The sequence below is a fragment of the Miscanthus floridulus genome, chromosome 9, assembly GCF_019320115.1.
Source record: "Miscanthus floridulus cultivar M001 chromosome 9, ASM1932011v1, whole genome shotgun sequence".
Classification (NCBI taxonomy): Eukaryota; Viridiplantae; Streptophyta; class Magnoliopsida; order Poales; family Poaceae; genus Miscanthus; species Miscanthus floridulus.
Window position 1 is genome coordinate 100,493,409 of NC_089588.1, and position 17,529 is coordinate 100,510,937.

A 17,529-nucleotide genomic window follows, 5' to 3' on the forward strand; every position below is an offset into this window, starting at 1 on the left:
AGTTCTTCTGCGTCTTTCAAAGCGGTTGGCCAGTAGAATCCGGTGCAAAATGCTTTGCCAACCAGTGTTCTTGAAGCGGCATGATTTCCACAGCAACCTGAGTGTATTTCGTCTAAGATCTCTTTGCCTTCTTCAAATAAGACACATTTTAGGAGTACTCCTGATGATGCTGCTCTTCTGTAAAGTCTTTCTCCTACTAGAACATAGTTTTTGCTTCTGCGAACAACTTGGGTGGCTTCTGCTTTATCTGCTGGCAATTTATTTTTTTTGATATAGTCAATGAAAACTTGGCTCCATGAAGTGTTGATTACCAAGATCTGAACGCCTTTAGCCTGAATTTCAGGGGTTGTCTCACCAGGTTGTTTGATAGAGGGAACTGATAGCTCTTCTATGAATACGCCGGGTGGAACCTTCGCTCTGTCTGATCCGAGCTTGGCGAGGATATCTGCTACAATGTTGGAATCGCGCAGGACGTGTAGAATTTCTAATCCTTGGAAATGTTTTTCAAGTTTCCGTATTTCAGTACAGTAAGCACCCATGTTTTCTTTGGTGCAATCCCAATCTTTGTTGACTTGGTTGATGACTACTGTTGAATCGCCGTATACGAGTAATCTCTTTATTCCGAGGGTAATTGCCACTCGTAGCCCGTGGATGAGGGCTTCATATTTTGCTTCGTTATTTGTAGCTTGCCATAATATCTGAAGGACGTACTTGAGTTGTTTTCCTTCTAGAGAAATGAGGAGAACGCCTACACCGGCTCCGCCTAGTTTGAGTGACCCATCAAAGTACATCTTCTAGTGGTCAAGGATTGTATCTGATAACGGCTGTTGAATCTCTGTCCACTCAGCCACAAAATCGGCAAGGGCTTGAGATTTGATTGCTTTCCGCGGGGTGAAATCGATGTTAAGAGCTCCGAGTTCAACTGCCCACTTTGATATGCGTCCCGTCGCATCTCTGTTGTGTAAGATGTCTCTGAGCGGGAAGTATGTCACTACTGTGATCTGGTGGCTTTCAAAATAGTGGCGAAGCTTGCGTGAAGTGATCAATAGGGCATAGAGTAGTTTCTGTACATGCGGGTACCGTATTTTTGATTCAGATAATACTTCGCTGATGTAGTATACGGGTCGTTGTACTTTATACACGCGTCCTTCTTCTCTTTCTACGACTATTGCCGTGCTGACCACAGCAGTAGTCGCCGCAATGTATAGTATCATATCTTCGTCTTTCCTTGGGGGTGTGAGAATTGGTGAGGATGTGAGGTATGCCTTAAGTTTCTTGAAAGCTTCATCGGCCTCTTTTGTCCACTCAAACTTGTCTGTCTTCTTTAGTAGTTTAAAGAAAGGTAACCCTTTTTCGCCGAGTCTTGATATGAAACGGTTGAGGGCCGCCATGCATCCTGTTAGTTTCTGCACATCTTTGATACTTCTAGGTGGGCCCATTTCTGTTATAGCTCGAATTTGCTTGGTGCTAGCTTCAATCCCGCGCTAACTGACCAAAAATCCAAGTAGTTGTTCTGAGGGAACTCCGAATACACATTTATTTAGGTTCAACTTCCATCTCCATCTCTTCAAGTTTTCGAAGGTTTGCTTTAAATCTTCAATCAGAGTGTCTGGGTTCTTTGTTTTCACCACTACATCATCCACGTATGCCTCCACATTTTCACCGATTTGATCCCCAAGGCAAGTTTGGATAGCTCTTTGGTATGTGGCGCCAGCGTTCTTTAGTCCAAACGACATGGTCTTGTAACAGTAAGCACCGAACGGAGTAATGAAAGACGTCTTGCTCTGGTCTTGTTCTTTTAATGCGATCTGGTGATACCCTGAATAGCAATTGAGAAAGGATAATAGTACAGACCCTGCTGTTGAGTCGACTATCTGGTCAATGCGTGGTAGCCCGAACGGATCTTTTGGGCAATGTTTGTTGAGATCTGTGTAGTCGACGCACATGCGCCACTCGTCCATGTTCTTCTTCTGCACAAGGACCGGGTTTGCTAGCCAATCTGGATGAAGGATTTCTCTGATGAATCCGGCTGCCATCAGTTTTGTGATTTCCTTTTTAATCGCTGCCTTTTTGTCGGGTGAGAATCGTCGTAGCCGTTGCTTTACAGGCTTGGAGCTTTCATTAACATCAATTCTGTGCTCAGCCAACTCTCTTGGGACACCTGGCATGTCGGCCGGCTTCCAAGCAAAGATATCTTTGTTGTCTCGAAGAAAGTTGGTGAGCGCGAGTTTCTATTTTGCCGAGAGGTGAGCACTGATGGTTGCTGTCTTGGAGGTATCGCCAGTGCCCAAGTCGATTTGCTTGATGTTGGCTTCTTTTGGTGGTGTGATGATGCTGGGCTTTTTAGCCGGTATTTCTAATTCTTCTTGGCTCATCTCTGCAGCAATTGTGGCTATTTCTTTTCTTCCATTGTCGGCTTGTGCTTTGGCTGCAATTTGGATTGCCTGAACATCGCAGTCAAAAGCATGCTTCAAATCACTTCGAAGAGAAAGGATACCGTTGGGTCCTGGCATCTTAAGCAGTAAGTACGGATAATATGGTATTGCCATGAATTTTGCTAGTGCTGGGTGTCCGAGGATTGCATGATATGATGAATCGAAGTCTGCGACCTCAAATTTGATAAACTCTGTTCGGTAGTTCGAAGGAGTTCCAAAAGTAACGGGTAAAGTAATTTGTCCGAGCGGCATGGCTGCTTTGCCGGGTACTATTCCGTAAAAAGGTGTGCTTGTTGGTGTGATCATCCCGGCGAGTTGTAGTCCCATCTTCCTTAGTGTTTCTGAAAAGATGATGTTGAGTCCGGCTCCCCCGTCGATTAGTACTTTGGTGACAGTCATACCAGCAATAGTTGGATCTAGAACCAGTGGATAATGGCCTGCGTTTCCCACGGTAGTCCATTGGTCTTCTCTGGTAAATTGGATAGGATACTGTGACCAATTGAGATATCTTGGTGTAGCCGGTTCTGCTGTCATGATAGTCCGTAGTGCTAGTTTTTCTTGATGTTTGCTTCTGCAATCTGGAGCCCCTAAGAAGATCACTGCTACCGTTCCCCTAGGTTTTTGGAATCCTTTGTCCTCGTGGTTGTCTTTATCTTTTTTCTGATTGTCCTCTTTGGTGTTCTCCTTACTATCTTTTCTTGTGTATCGATCATTGAAAGTGTAGCAATTTCCGATGGTGTGCCTCCCATTGGGGTGCAATGGGCAACGTATGTTTTCAATGTCATCATATCTTCTGAGTTTGGAAAACTTTTTTGATTTGTCGGCCATTGCCACGGTATTGTCTGGTCTACGTTTTCTTTCTTGATGTCTGCTATTTCGATGATTTTGCTTGTCCGGGTTGTCCTGGTTGCTTCTATCTGGGAACCTCTCTCGTGTTTTTTCTTCTGCAGTAATTATCTTTTCTACTGTTCGTCTGAATTCTTCATTGTTTCTTGGATTTTCTTTGCAAAAGTCTTGAAATTGCCATCTAGCCATGATTCCGTGAGAGAAAGCTTCAATTACTTCTCGTTCGGTGATGTCATGCACTTGAGCTCGTAGTTCGCCGAATCATCGATAGTAATTTCTGAGACTTTCGCCTCCCTTTTGCTTGAGTCCTTTCAGTTCTGCATGAGTGATCGGGTGTGTGATGATACCCGCGAAATTTTCACAGAAAGCTCTTTGCAAGTCCTCCCAATTTCTGATTGACCCTGGGTTCAATTTATCGAACCATTGGAGGGGCATGGCCTCTAGTGCCATGGGAAAGAATAGGGTCTTGATATCATCGTCTCCTCCGGCTAGTTTAATTAATTGTGAATATATTCTGAGCCATTGCCTTGGTTCAGTTTTGCCATCATACTTAGAGTGGTTGGACGGTTTGAACTTGTGAGGTAATCGCACCGATGCAAGCCTGTTCGCGAAACAGGGGAATCTGTCGTGTGTTCCGGCTTCTTTGAATTCGGATTCGGCACCTCCTTCTGTCCAACTGTTGTTTTGATGGGAATAATTCTACGAGGCTATCTGAGTAGGCACCCTACTCCTGGTCTTTCTTAGTTGTTCAAATTGGTGGCCTTGATTATGTTCCTTCCTACTTCCTCCGTTATGGCTTCCACCTGGCCCAAGTCTTTCGAAAGCGGACTTCCTTTGATTTTGATCTTCTTGCCTGTGGGTTGTTGATCTGGCGGGTAGTCTTGATTGGTCTCTCTCATCATGCGTTCTTGGGATCATCGACCGAAGCAAGTCTTGGAGCTGCTCATACTTCTCGTCGGGATGTGAAGTTGCTCTGAGTTCTTCTAATGCTTCTCGAATCTTATCGTAAGGCGTATTTGTCCTGCGTCTTCCTTCGACTTCTCGTTGTGATTTTCTTCTGTCGTATTCAGCCAAATTTGACTCGTATCTGATCTAGGCTTCCCTGCGCTGCCTAGCACGGTGTTGGCGCCCTTGCTTCAACTTGTTCTTCCTTTCTCTAGCTTGTTTCTGACTCTCGGTTTCTCCATCGTAGCCCTGGGCAAAGGGTGATATGTTGGATTCTGATTCATCTGATGACCTGACATTGGGTGCTTCTAGGGGATTTAATGGTGACCGAGGATGTCGAACCATGAGCACTTCCCGTGCGTGAGCCGTTCTGTTATTGGTGTTAGTTTTCATACTGTCGGAGTTGCTGGTGACTTCAGTAGATGCCTCGATGTCACAGATCGAGTCTCCTTCTTGGTAAGGTAGAATAGCTGTTGTTGTTGTGCCGACTAGTTGGGTTCTGCTATCTTCAGGAATGGAACCTGGCCAGTGGATGATATAGTCTTGCGATGTTATCGTTAGCACGAGACCCTCCTGGGCTCCTGTCAGTGGTATCCCAAGCATTGGATTGAAGGATCTTTCGAACTGTCCCTGATAAGATGTTGCCATGTTTAGGAGTCCAAGTGGAGGAAGATCCGACTTCTTGAAGGGATTCCGCGCGTACTTCGAGTTGTATTCTTGATAGGTCAAGGCCGCGTTCTTAAGTCCCATCGAAAAAGAACTCAGTTTCCCGAAAGGACTCGGATAAGACTCCAACTCGAATGCGGAGTTCGAATTCGAGTCGGATGCGCAAAGCTACGGAACCTGAGTTGAATCAGACACTATGAGCTGCGCGAATCTTCCAGAGATTTGATGTGTCGTGGTCGTCGGAATAGAATCGTCTTCATGGTGTTTCGAATCTTTGAGGAGACGACTTTGGAGCTTGCCATTGTTGTCCGCCTCACAGATCCATGAGCCGAAGATGAAAGTTGATCCCGTCGGGAAAATCATGTTATCAATGTCCATTGAGCTCTCGGATGCAAAGTCGCCGAAAGCCCCTACCTGGCGCGCCAGCTGTCGATGTTTTACCACCGATAGCCTGCCACGGGGATACCCGAGGCAGTATGTTCGGGTTTCAGCGTATGTGGAACTCGATGGTGAACGCAAGAGACAGTTGATTTATCCTGGTTCAGGCCCTCGACTATGGTCGAGTAACAGCCCTACGTCCAGTCGGTGTTAGCTTTTTGCGTTAGATTGATTATGAAGTGTTGTGTTGTACAATTGTTGTTCTCTCCCAGGAGCCCTATCCTCCTTTATATAGTCAGGAGGCTAGAGTCCTAGTCGGTTTATAATGAGAGATCCTAGTAGGATTACTGAATAGTACTACTACTAAGATCACATGGGAAGAATTCTAGTTGGACTAGATCTTCTCTCTCCCTTGCGGGGTATCCTGTGGGTCCTGCATCGACAGCACCCACTCAGCGTCTGGTCACGAAGTGACCCAGCGTCCGATCGAAGACCGATGCCAGCGTCTTCACTACTTCTACTAACCGGATGCGCCGGTCCAGTTGAGTCCAGCGTCCGATCTACTCTGTGAAACCCTGTCTTTTCTATACAGGGCGCCGGTGAAGTTTCTAACCCTTGCTCAAATATGCCAACCACCAAGTGTATCACCTTATGCACATGTGTTAGCATATTTTCATAAATGTTTTCAAGGGTCTTAGCACTCCACTAGATCCTAAATGCATATGCAATGAGTTAGAGCATCTAGTGGCACTTTGATAACCGTATTTCGATACGAGTTTCACCCCTCTTAATAGTACGGCTATCGATCCTAAATATGATCACACTCTCTAAGTGTCTCGATCACTAAAACAAAATGGCTCCTACCACTTATACCTTTGCCTTAAGTCTTTTGTTTTTCTCTTTCTTCTTTTTAAGTTTAAGCACTTATCATCACCTTGGCATCACCATCAGCATGTCATAATCTTCATTTGCTCCACCACTTGGAATGTGCCACCTATTTTATAATTATTTTGATAAACTTAGTTAGCACTTAGGGTTTCATCAATTTACCAAAACTAAACTAGAGCTTTCAACAGCTAAGTCGATTCCTTAATCTGCAATTCAATATTTTTATACGTATGCAGACTTATTTGTCTTTACTTTACTATTGTCAATGGCAGCCATGATGATCCTCGTCGCCCTCGAGATCACGTACCTGCTGGCACGAGACATGCAGGAGTTTCCGCATTTTCAGGCTACGGCGGCGGCACTTACCTACTACACAAAGCCAACAATCAAAGCTATTGGCATATGCATATGCGCCGGATCGTACGTGTAGCTACTGCGCGCCCATCTGACTACATCAAGTTGTTTGACTCCATTGACCCACAAGCGAGTTGATAAGCCTGCTGCCTGAGTCATAAGCGAGCCATCCCCACTGCATCCGTCTACTCGCACATCATACATGCCGACTGCTCCGCTTGGCCGTCTCTGATCAGATCAAATACGGCTACGTCAGCGATCTCCCCGAATCTAATCTGCCTAAGGCCGATCAGTAAAATAAGGACGACGTCGTCCTGAGTACTCGCTCCGACCACATGCCGCGTCGCAATGATGATCGCCGTGAAGAACGGCGCTGTCACAACCGCGGCCGCCACCACGACGACAGGTCGGAAAGCTCGAGGGTCGGACAATTTCGTCGATGCCGATTAGATAACGTCATACGGCGCCGATCAGACGATATGTCTAAAGCTAAGTCACGCTTTAATATTTTTCTAAATATTCTCTAACCTTCATATATCGCCATGATATATCTCCATACTATTTTCTCCATGATTATTATCCAAACGATTTTTTGTCTATATATACCATCTTAAAGATGACATACGTTTTTGCCTAAGGCACATCCCCGAACAGTCATGTTTTATGCTCGGTGGTCTCCAGAGAAGGCCCTGTCTCCGGCTTCTCCTTACACGTACATGAGCGTCTGCCCTCTGCGTTATGGATGGTCGGCAGCAGCTCCTTAGCAACGCCTTGTTTTTTCTACACTCACACGGGCTCCGCGCTTCGCATTATGGTTAACGGGCTAGCTAGGGCTGGAGACTCAGCTACACACTAACCAGTTGGAAGTTTATATTAAATATAAACACATCTTCAGAATAACACTAAGTGTTCACACCAACTGATCGTCGAGCTGTATACACTATTTCATCACCATTGCTGATTCTTCTTAGGAGTTCATATATTTTATTTTTACATCATGTACTACCTATTCTACATATTTGTTTCGTAGGGGCACGGTTCGGCCAACGAGCTTACGCTCAGGGACTGGGCAAGATAATCATCGTCCGGGTGGTCGGACCACCTATCAGACGGACTTCATCGCCAACCAACTGGTCAGACTGCTCGGCGCTCACTCCTGCTCGGCGTTCGCTTCGCCGCCGACCAGTTGGTTGGACTGCTCATCGCAAGGGCTTCATCGTTAGCTACATTGGGGCTCGCCAGCTATGCTGGGGACTCCTCGGTGTTCCGATTCTTGGTGCAAACATCGTCAGCTAAGCTAGGGACTCCCTTGATGGTCGGATCTTGTTACATCTCATCGGTGTGCTATCAAGTTGCTCCATGCTGTTCGGATCAGAGTGCTAATCTTGGGCAACACGTCCGGGGTCTTGTGAAGTACATGGCAGATGATGTTGGCAAGCTTTCATTAAAAATTCTTTGACCCTATAAGAGATATCTTCAAAATCTTCCAGCAGGTTCGGGGACTACATGTGTACACGTCATCTCGTGAGGACTATATTTATTTCTACACTGGTTTCCAGCGACATTGGGGACTAGGCCAGCACATGAAGACTACTACTTTGGACCCTGACACCACGTGACTACTTCACCTACTATCAGACTCGGGGACTAAGTGGGCACACTTCACCTTACGGTGAATGTGCTTATTTTTCGACTTAATCTTCTACAAAGTGACTAAGTTCCTCTGCACTAAGTCAAGGACACTAAGCGTCTAACTTCGACATCCGGAACCTAAGTGGGCACACTTCATCCAAGATGGAGACTTCAATATTTTTTTATCATGAGCCCCTTACATCCTTCCGGCAAATCTCAACTTCGAGTAAGTCTGGGCTTGCTCACAGTTGAACTGCTCGGACGTCGTTCCCACTGCTCGGACAACAGCTCGGATGACAGTTCAACTGTTCGGATACTCGCTTCAACAGCTCGGCTCCCAGTTAAACTGGTCGGACACCTGTTCTTGATGATTAGCAGCAAGTTGGACAGCTCGGACAAGCTCAAGACGGTGTTGCTCAGCGGATACAAAGCGCTCGAGGACTAGTTATAGGGGTATAACCCTCGGTACCCACAGGACAAGACATGGGCCGCACCATCAGAGGTGGCCCAGCCCACAAGATCAAGGCGTGCGGCGTACGGTACTGGTCGGCGTGCACCGCAAGACTACAATAAGATATTGTAATACTAAATAGGATATTTTCCTTATAACCATACCCCTCCAGAGTATATAAGGAGGGGCAGGGGTCCCCAAGATGGCAGATCTGATCATACGCAATACAACCCACCGAAAGATACATGACGTAGGGTATTATGCCAAGTTGGCGGCCTGAACCTGTCTAATCGCTGTCTCTTGCGTTCTGTGTCACCATCCGGTTCCCTAACACGCACCTTCACCGATTCATCTACTACCGTGGGCATACCCCTCAGTAGACTGCTGGACGTATTTCGTCGACACTAGCCCTTCCGAAAAAATTGTTAAACTTAGATTATTGGATAGCACAATTTTGGTATCAAGTTTATACTGTAATAGTTAAAAATTATTAGCTAAAATATTGATTAAAATTTAAAGTTTAAATCTTGATATACGTGTACACCTTATAAAAATTGAAGTTAGTAGTTTTAACACTGTTTATGATGTTTATTTATAGCGAGTTTACATAGACCAGCCCTGTTTACTCAGTTAAGCTCCGCCTCTGCGTACAGAGACGTTAAATCTAAGGCTCTTCCCACACTACCAAGAAGTTACGCGGGATTGATCGAACGAGAGCTAAAAGCGTCTCAAAGTTGATTTGTTTTCTCACAAACGATGTGCCACCATGGAGGATTGGTGCACGTTGACTAACCGAAGAAGACTAGCTGCTAGCTTCTTCGTCATGTCGGTTTGAGTAAAATATCAAGTGTCAATGGCATATATAATCAGTGCTCATACTGTCACTTCTATACATTTTTATTCAGATTGGAGTGATATAAGTTTTGGGTATGCAGTATTTACATTTCCTATCGTTTTATTATTTTCATGCTATTTTTAATGTTTACAAAACAGCTATTTTGTATTTTGAGTACACGATATTTATATTTTAAAACAGGGATCAAAACAATCGAAACGAGCCTCTACGTGGAGCCAGCTCTGGCCACGTCAGCACCACGTCCTTCCCGCCACGCCATCAAGGCCTTCAGGCTGGCCCCATGGCCTATTGCACCCATACATGTTATCTTAGCATCATGGGCCACGGCGCTCACTCCAAGGCCAAAAACAGGTTTAAGGACACCCAAGGATATAAATGTGAATATTTTTTTTAAAAAAAAAAGGGTTAAGAAAATACGGTCCTATGCAGTGTGCCAGTGTCCAAGAATACCCTACTATTTTCTCACGCAGCATTCTGGGCTGGATGTAGCTAAGCACTGGTCGCCACCCCCGGAGGGGCACTGCCTTGATTTCCAAACTAAAATGGCATAAGCTATAGTTTGAATCAGCAGCAGCAAGCAGCGCCAACACGCGTTGCAAACCATCCTGTGGAGAGAATGTAAATTTCTATCTATACTAGGTAACATAAGGTAGTCACTTACCATTGCATGCTACAACAGAGACACAGACAGCATTCAACGGCCATATTTCTAACTGTCCTGGCATAACAGACAACTCCATATATATAGTATTACCTTGAACTGTACAGGTTTCATCTCCAAGATTGCATAGTAAAACAACGGTGCAGGGGTTAGGCGCTACAGATCCACACTAGCATATAACAAGTTAATGTTAAACACTGTCGTGCATAAGACATGTCTGGACCCTGGTAGATTAAACCAGAATTAACTTAACCGGCAGCAATGCGCTGTAACCAGCACAACAGCGCCTGAGACCTTTTCCATAGGCACTGGTAAGAAATAGCAACCCACCCCAGGCACCTCCATATGACTATATCCGCACGGTTCCAGTGAGACTAAGCTAACCGCCATATATGTACACTCGAATAAACTGACAGCCTAACACTTGAGACATAATGCTAACCAGAATTGGGGTTTGGTTCAGCATCTGCCAGCCGTCGTCATCAGGTGTCCCCATACAGGAAGGCATCGGGGACGGAAGCAGGGTCAAGCTCAGTAGAAGCCACGGAGACTGCCGCCTCCCTCTCCCGTCAGGTGGAAATAGGGTATCTGGTGGGAGAACCTCAGCTCCTCCCCGGCAGGTACCTCCAGCACTCCCCTTTGCTTGTCAGGCTTGAAGACGGATCGGTAGCCGCTGACTTGGGCCAGGAAGGTGAGCTTTGTGCTAGCTTCAGTGCACTCGACGACCTCGCAGATAGCAAACTCACAGGCATCAACACTGCATGGAACCCAGTCAGGTGCCCAGTTCATGTAGACGGCCCATATATCGCCAACCTGTGGGAGGATTTCAAGCTCCCGCTTTTTGCCGGTTTCTCTAAAATATACCTGATGAGAGAAGGTATCGCTTGTGTCATACTCAGCTCTCCATTTTAGGATTTTGAATGTGCCACAGCTGATGGGTATGTCCTGCTTCAACCACTGTTTCTCCTGATCCTGTTTCGGGCAAGCCTCAAGCCAGATCACCTCAACTCTAAAAGGCTCTTCCCTGACTTTTTTTATCCAGGCATAGAACTTGGGAAGTTTATCAATATCATTGTACAAGGCCCATACTTGTCCACGTTCAAACTTCTCACAGGAGCGACCTTCTTCAAATTTGTGGAAATCAGAATCAGGATATGTGTATATGTTGGGGGAGAGGCTGCCTTGAAGAGAGCAATCACTAAATTCATTGGCATCACCAGCAGTTTTCTTTAAGGGTGTATTTTGTTCCGGGCACAAATCTTTAGGATTGTCTGTAGACATTGGGTGGGGGTGGCCAATATGCTCTTCACGGTGATTCTCCTTTTGAGCAATTTGATCATCTCCCAGATCCATTCTACAACTTGTATTGTCAGTGGTCACATTAACAGATGTGCTGCTTTCTTTCTTGCTGAGAGACATGTAAGAGTCAAGAGTAACAGAGGAAAATGCTGCATCCAGGTCAGCAGGGAGACATGCATTGTCCAGTTCCAGAAATCCTCTTGGAACACCAACCTTTTCATTTCCTTTTGTCCTATAAAAAGGGATTCTGTGAGAAAATCGGAGCAGCTCACTAGATGGTATCACAAATGAGGATTTGTCTTTAGCTGTTGCAAATAAACAAACTGAATCCCTCAATCCTAACCAGTGGGATAACAGTGGCGCCACCATTGGCTGACATACTTGACACGACTTCCACAACCTCATACTCATATGATCTATGATTATCTGCATCTGAGCTCCATTCCATGCTCCACCCCTTGTGAAGAGCCCACACCTCACCCTTGTTAGGATATATGACATATGAATTCCTCATTTTACCTTTTGTCCAAGAAGCAATGTGAGAAAACATTTCCTTGTCTTCTGATATGTCAGTTCCTTTCCCAAGGCGAAAGTTTCCACAAGCAGTAGGCAGTTCTTCATCAGTCCAGTTCTCCTCATCTTCATCCATCGCAACGTACTCCAGCCAAGTTAAATGTATTTTGAAGTTGGAGGCATCAAAATGCTTTATACGAGCATAATACCTTGGCATGCCATCAAGGTTATCATAGAGGGCCCATATCTGACCAACTTCGAACACATTGATATCCTTGATCTTCTCAAAATTGAAGAAATCTGGATCAGGGAGGGTGACCTGCTCAGAGTAAGAAGGCTTCTTTTCGCTAACAGTTTGAGGAGCTTCTTCCATGATATTGTCCTCATCGCTATCAGTTTCAGTAGCTTTTTCCTTGATATTTACGTTTTCACTAACAGTTTGAGGAGCTTCTTCCATGATATTGTCCTGATCACTATCAGTTTCAGTAGCTTTTTCCTTGATATTTACCTGATGATCACTTATATCAGCAACTTTTGGCTTTTGTTGGGTGTCTACATTGCCGCCGGACACATGAGGTGGATCTGATTGTATGCGAGCATTAGTGACACCATCATCACATACTTGTTTACAACTCATGTTAACATCAGATGGAATATTATTTTTCATTGGCCTCTTGTTGGTATCCGTGTCCAGGCAAACATTGCCATCAGCATACAGTCTTCCTCTTAACTGAGCTTTGGGTACCAGAGGATCCGGCACCAGTAGGCACTGTAGATGCATCTTGTCTATGCAAATTTCTTCTGCCAGTAATATTTAGATCAACAGGATCTGGCATCAATCTACTACCTGCAACATTTATCCTTGCATCTCCATCTATTTTCCCACCTGCAGAAGAAGGCTTTGCAGAACCAGGCAGATCCATAGCATCCGGCACTGCAGACGCATCTTCCTGAACTGATTTCTGTGTGTTGACAATGTTTGGATCAGCAGGATCTGAAATTGGTGGCCTTCCTTGCATGTCCCCATTTCCCATAGGGACAGAAGATTTATCTTGATTCAGCGTTGAAGATTGAAATTTCCCCCTCAACACCTCTGGGTCATTAGCTTCCCTTTCATGTATTCATCACGCTGGGCCACATTCATCCTCAGCTTTGCATCTGTGTCTCTGTCTGCAGAAGGCTTCACAGGATGGCCATGTTGACTGTAAACACCATGCTGTTGATTTCGAAACATGTGTGCAGGGTCTTGGGAACCATTTGGCTTCACATTGGTGCCTCTACCTACAGATGAAGGATTCATAGGGTGACCTTGTTGATTGGGAGTGTCACGTTGTTTATTCGCAAACCTGCTTGCAGGAACTTGGGAGCTGTTGACACTTGATGAAGTGGACATGGGCTGTTGATTCAGCTTGTATGCAAAAAAATTCCTTTTACAGTTCAGACAGCGGACCATGGTGTTCAAGATATTGCTGTAGTACTGGTATTGGATCTGACAATTTGAGCATATAGTCCAAAATGTTTCTCTAGATCCAGGCATGCTCTGTTTATGTGAATCAGTCTTCTTTGATGGCTGCTGTTTGGCTGACTTTGGCACATTTCTAAATCCATTCCTCCTTTTCAGGTCATAATCATTTCGCTTTGCAGTATCACATAGTACAGAATGAGCTTCGGCAACCAACTTGAAAGCTGCCTCAGCACCCGCAAAACAATTTTTATCAGGGTGAAGTGAAAATGCAAGCTTGCGGTACTGCTTTTTTATCAAGGCTTTGTCAGCTCCTTCCTCCACTTGAAGGACTCCATAGAAGTCCATCTCTCCATTCACCCTTAACTCTGCTGCACAGTGCACACTGCAGATGGTTAACAGTTGAGACACATTCTCAAGCTCTGGAAAAAGCTTTTGAGCTTTAAGCACAATCTTCTGGGCACCAAAAAAATCTTTATTTTCCATCTTCTTCACAGCAATTTCCCTGGCCCTTAAGGCCTCTTCCCTATTGCAACCAACCATATTCTCAGAAAAGTAGAGCGCAACCTGGCATCAAATAAGTTCACATCAGATGAAGATGGATATACTATGGAAAAATGTTATTATTTAAGTACAAATTATTCGAAAGTGGATGAACACCTTAGGATCGCTTTCTCAAACAATATTATGCTAAAACCTTTAGTGCATTAGACCATGAAAAATACCAGTGTGAAACTAATAATGGAATAGTGATAAACTAATTCAAGAAGACATGCAAAATCATGCAAAAAAAAAGGCCCTCTTCTTTCCATCATAATTCACTCTGTTAGCCAAAGACACAGGTATTTGGGGCAGATTTTCTATTTTTAGCCACAAACCATGACAGGATTTTTCTGAGTCCATATAGGAGTAGCAAACTTGCAACTTAAGAAAGTTTTAGCATATTCTACGGCAGATGCTAAAGCATACAGCATATCCTAAAGTAGATGCTAATAAGATAGATGATAACGGTGCTGACATATGCAGCAACTACTACTTGGGATAAGCACAAGACTTATAGACTTGGTCTATCACACTCCACTGAATATTGCTAATTCTGTTATGTTAATAGTTGAATTGAAAAGGAATGAAAAGTAAAATGAAATCAACCATGAAAAGATAGTACATACCAGTGATTCTATCTATATTGCACCATGATTCAAACACTATTTTTTTCTTACATATGCAAAGCAAATTCATATATTGAACTCATATGATCTTGCACGTAATTGTGATTGAACATTTGAGTACTACTTCAATCTAGCCCTTCTTCAAATATAAGCTATTTAGCTTCACAATCATCAGATGAGCAGAGGATGGCGAATGACCCAAACATCATTCTAAGTGGGGAAAATAAAAACTCTCCTTTCAAACAAATAGCAAATCCACAAGTATGTATATGATTTATTGCAGCATCTGATGTAGCACTGAGTCAACAAACAGAAGTCAACATATAAACCTAATGAGACAATATACACCATATTATTGTCAATAACATGATTTTCAACACATCCAATGACACTTCATTATGGAGGGTATAATAGAATTACAGGGGACAAAGAAAAATAAAGACACATAGGTAAAGCATGCACAGGATCAAAATTCAAAATCAACATAAAAAGAAACTTTACGTTAGCATGGCATCACTTACAGATACACGTTTGAGTGGAGAAGTATTATTTATCCTCTGCAGGCATCAACTTTCTTGGGGTAGTATATGTTGCTTCAGCAGTTGGCTGTCATCAAAGTGAGGTGGCAGGTGTCAATAGGTAAGACCTCTTAACATCGTTTGCATCATGCATGATTTAGTGAACAAAAGAAGACTTGCAGTAGATGATTCAAGGCACTCAAAGTCAAAGTGTCAACAAGAATAGAATGTTAAGAGAGTTATTTAGTCCTCAAGAATAGTGCAAGGTAGCAGGTGACAATGGGTTGGACTTGTTAACATTGTTTGCATTACGCATGATTTAGTGAGCAAAAGACTTGCAGCAGATGATTTAAGGAGCTCAAATAGAAGCAAAGTGACAACAAATACTTGAGTATCTTTGTTATCCTGATTTAGTTGTCAAATTTAAACAAAAAATAATGAGATGAAATAGAGTTAAGAAAGTGGCATCCCTGCTGATTCTAGAGAGCAGACACAATGGAGAAGTCAGCACAGAAAGGTTAACACCACCTACCAATCGCAGCTGTAGTGTGTTCAAAGGGTCGAAAAGGAGATTGATGGGGCCCAAGTAAGAGAAGTAAACAGGAGGTTGAGGAAAGTATCTAATTGACATGAATGATCACGATACACTCACTATGAAGAGGGCTCTCTTAACTGATATGAAGACTAACTGTACAGAATTATAAAGGTATGAAAAGTAACATGGATTCACAATAGTTGGAAACAAAGTAGCAGAATGAGGTGCCTATTCAATTTAACCAATCCTCCCTGATATATTATGTATATCCCTCCTTCTGCAAACAGTTACAGTGTCTCTGTGGGAACCATGTTACAAAAATATTATTGATTTACAGAGCCCTGCAACCCCTTTTATTGGATAGAATCACATCTTCCTCTTCCCAATGAGGTAAACTTAGCACTTCCATTAAAAGCTAGCTTAGCGGAGAAGTAGGAAACAGTTCTAAGCCTAGATAAAATGGCCCAGTTCCAAACAGGCATTTAAACTGATCAAGACTAATAGTTATGTATAACAGATCTTTTTCTTCAGTGAGCATGTTAAGAGGAAAGGAATAAACTTAGACATGGGTTACCTGGTGTGCCTATGAACGCACACAGCAACAGCAGGTCATCCTTGTGAACCATTTATGACTCATCGCTCCAGCTTTTTTCCAAAAAGAAATTATTGCTATGCAGTGTCACCTGCACAATTGCACAAAAAAGATTGCATGATTATACCCATACATGTGCATACATCAAGAAATAGGAAAGCATTGAATCATGCAATAACCACATGTGCTACTTTTTGTGCCCACTGGCCACTACTGCCTTTGACAAATTGGACCATAAATTCTGCATGCAGCGCAACATTAAATATATTGCAGCTATGTAATTTTCAAAACAGTGCATCATGTTGTTGTTTTTTCAGTAAGAAAATGTGAGATTCATAGAGAGAGAATATGGCAGGTATGACCAGAGGAAGTAAGATTCATAATTAATTGACCAGACAATGCACCGTCAGAAGTGTACATAATGGTACTATGTTGCAAAAACATTTCTACAACGCATAACATCTGAATAAGGATGGTGCTCATGTTGCAAACAGGGGCAAAGCCACAGTTCAAGCATTGTTGTCATGTGACAGCAATGACTTTGGGCAAATTACTTTGTAAACATTGCTTGTGCAAGAGATGATCCTATGATTTTAGCAAGATCATTATACTATGACATCAATGCCTGAATTTTCTGGATCCATTGCAGCTAAAAAAACTATGCAAGGCATAACATCTGAATAAGAATTCATTGTTATTCATTGTTACTTGCAAGGTTCTAAAAGCACACAGCAGGATCCATTCATTCATCCAACCCATAGTGATTGTGAAGCCTAATCAGCCTGAATACAGAGGTAGGGATAAGCTAGAAATAGACAGCACACTCGTCTATGTGACCAAAATACAGGATTATCATGCAACAAGCAGAGGACCCCCAGAAACCAAATCAGAACATGTTCAGGCAAGCAAAACACCACACACTTACACTTACAGCCAGGGGCGGACCTAGTAAAGGGCATGGGTGTACACATGTACATTCAATAATGTTTGTAAAAGCAGTCTAGGTTAGTAGGTATGATACATGTATACACTTGTAATTAGATCAGATCCGAATACAGCCAAATAGCGAAGGTTAGGGTTCGGGAACTCGGTTTCGCACAGCAGGAATGGGAGAGAATGTGGTGCTCGTCGCCGGCGAAGGGACCTACGACTAAGGCCTAGAGAAGAGACCCGGGCACCTGGCGTAAGGCGGCGGCGGCGGTCGCTGGGTGGGGCGCCGTCGGGAGGAAGGGCGCCGGAGTCGGGGTGCGGCGGTGGCTTCCGCCTTCCAGTGATGTGTGATGTGCTAGGGCTATTTTGATTTTCCCAATTGCCCAGAGCGCTGCACTG

The 17,529-nt window shown here is 43.9% G+C and overlaps 1 pseudogene; it reads right to left on the minus strand.

Moving 5' to 3' along the window:
* Positions 1-10,156: 10,156 nt before the first annotated feature.
* On the minus strand, positions 10,157-14,242 carry LOC136484018 (uncharacterized; annotated as a pseudogene).
* Between the last annotated feature and the right edge of the window lie 3,287 nt (positions 14,243-17,529).